Below are 3,187 nucleotides of genomic sequence, written 5' to 3' on the forward strand. Positions count from 1 at the left end.
CAACTCCGTCACTGGTTCACCACCAGAGACATGGGGCAACTCCGTCACTGGTTCACTAGAGACATGGGGCAACTCCGTCACTGGTTCACCACCAGAGACATGGGGCAACTCCGTCACTGGTTCACCACAAGAGACATGGGGCAACTCCGTCACTGGTTCACTAGAGACATGGGGCAACTCCGTTACTGGTTCACTAGAGACACCAGAGACATGGGGCAACTCCGTCACTGGTTCACTAGAGACACCAGAGACATGGGGCAACTCCGTCACTGGTTCACCAGAGACATGGGGCAACTCCGTCACTGGTTCACTAGAGACACCAGGACACCTTACACACCACAACACAGGCCAGTACAGGACACCTTACAGGCCAGTACAGGCCACCAGTGGTCTGAAAGGGAGGGACCTTAAAACAAGAAATATTCCTCTTTGTCCCATTCCTCAAGTGACCATAAATGCCAATTGGTAACCAGTGGCCTGTTTTACACCATAAAGATAAGATAACTTAGATTCCTGTGTTTTATGGTAACAATGGATGAAGCATAAAAGTTTAAATGATGAGGTTTCTTGAATGCAGAAACGTGTCTTCTATATATAGTAAAGGTCAGGTCCATTTCCCCTGAAGGCTTCCACTGAGAGTGTATAAAGGCCCAGGAATGTGGGAGCTTAGAGACTGCTGGGGCACAGGACCACCCCAGGTCCAGGTCCATCTTCCACTTTGAATGCTCTCACCTCGCTGAGATGTTTCTAGTTAGGTTTTCACAGTGTAACTCCTATTGTTACCGTCATGATTCTTCCTGTTTTTATTTTGAAGCACCAATTACTCAGTGGTGAAATGGTAAAAGGTTTTGCAATCCCTCCACCGTTTTGTATCCCAGAATAGCAGGTTTAGTCAGGAGAACTTCTATAATGTATTCTAAATAACCACTACCTCAACTGACAAACCATTTGGTCCACATGATTTTGGACCTTCAATTTAGCAGGATTTTATAGTGTAAAAAGAGTTGCAAAATAATTTGAATAGCAAAGGTTATTCTATCAACCCCAAGTCTTTTTCAGAAGGTAGCAGAAAGTGGAAGATTGCTATGCACATGCGTTGGCTGTGGATACCTCTTGTTTTATTTAGTCTTTAACTAAATTGTTAATTTGATATATTTTTGTTATTAATGTGAATCTAATTTATATTACAGCTTTAGACAGGCATGTTTACATTTTTACAGTTTTAACCATATACTGTGTTTTATCATTTGCTGTATTGATCATCAGAATCAACCATTTATTGAAAATATTAATTTTAAATAGTTTTAAAATGCACTATTGTGTTTGGTCTGGACCCATTCCGATCTTCATCCATCACAATAAGGGATTGGGCATTGGGCCAGAGGTCACTCTCAATTCACTTTTTCTTTTAAAAATAATTAACATACAGGACTTTTTTGTCAGATTTTTTTTTTCTCTGATTTTTTATCATGTCCAAAATAATCTAAATAAATAGAATCTTGAATCTAGAAATGTTGATATACTACATAAATCAGTCAAATCGATCAATACATGCAGGAAAACAAAAAGCGACACAGGTGGAGTGGCATAGCATTTATTTGAGTCCTCAAAAAACAAGACAAAGGTTTGTAAGTACCAGGTGCCTATGCCATTGTCTGAGGCAGTGAAAAAGAAAAGAAAAAGATGTCTTCCACATAAGAAAAATCATGTAATGTCATATTTTTGGATACAAACTTGATTAAAAATGCATCTCATTTTACTTACCCCTTAAATGTAATTGTTCAAGCTTTACCAAACGAGTGTTATAAAGAAAGGTATTTTCAAGGTCAGCTTTTGTGGTGCGTTCTCAAAGGGGGGGGGCCACGACAGAGAGATGTGCATCAATGCTGTTGGTATCCAGTCCACACTGTGGAGTAATGGTGATTATCATGACTTACATTCAACATACTCTTCCACACTCCCTCTCCCCCCCTGCCATAACCCAGGTGTTTCAGGTGGGATTACAACCATTTTCAGAGACAAAATGGAGGAACCTCTTTTTTTTATTATTTTTTACTGAAGTACAAATGTTAAGTAAAATAAACTTGTTCTTCAAGTAATAACCTTAAGCGAAACACAACTCAGAAATGCTTTCCAAAGAACCAACAACCATCCAAAAAAACATGCAATAGTATCAACAACAGATTAACCCCATCTCAGAGTAGCGCAAAAAAATCCCATTATTTGAAAAAAAGAAGCACCAGATCAATACTGATCAATACTGTCATACCAGCACAGTAGTAACTGTATTTAAAAACTGAAAGCAGCCATACATCTACACATATGTATATATACACACACACACACACACACACACACACATATATATATACATACATATATATATACACACATATATATATACACACATATACATATATATATATATATATATATATATATATATATATATATATATACTTTATCTGCTGTATTAAAGGTTATCTATGTGCCCTATAATGATTGAGTAGTATTTTTAGGATAGATGTAGGCTAGCAGAGCGGTGTGTGGGTTCCCTGATGGCCTCAAGCTCCCATCACACAGAACAGAGTTCACCTTCACCTAGTGAAATGTCATCCCATACCGCCCAGCTTTATCAATAGACAGACTTTCACTAAAGTTAATTCAAAGAAGACATGGAACATCAACTGCGCTGTGTGCGGTTGTTGTGTTTGATGCAGGGTGTTTGAATGGTGGTGAAGACGGCAGGTGTCTGCAGGGGGCCTGAGTGTGTGTACAGCGGGCTGCTGGAGAGGACAGAGAAACCAAGAGCTCTCCATCATTGGCCTGCTGCGTGTGATGAGTTATAGAGGATGACCCCCCTCCACACACACCAGGGGACTCCTCACTCACACAGGGATTAGTAGGAAACTATCATAAATCAAGATATAGATATATATATATCTATATCTTGATTTATATATATATATATATATATATTCCCTTTGTCATCAGCGGGTTGCTTATGCTCATTAGTCTAACAAAGTTCACTGAGGCAAAAAACAGCCGAGACGAAACCGAGAAAGAAACTATTTAGTCAAATCCGAACGGAAGGGAAGGGTGAGCATCAGAGGAGGAGCTGGAGCGGAGACGGATTGTTGTGTTTGGGATCGTTGTGGATCATTGTGTTTGGGATCATTGTGGATCA

The sequence above is a fragment of the Micromesistius poutassou genome, assembly GCF_964030765.1.
Source record: "Micromesistius poutassou genome assembly, chromosome: 7".
In the NCBI taxonomy this organism is placed as follows: Eukaryota; Metazoa; Chordata; class Actinopteri; order Gadiformes; family Gadidae; genus Micromesistius; species Micromesistius poutassou.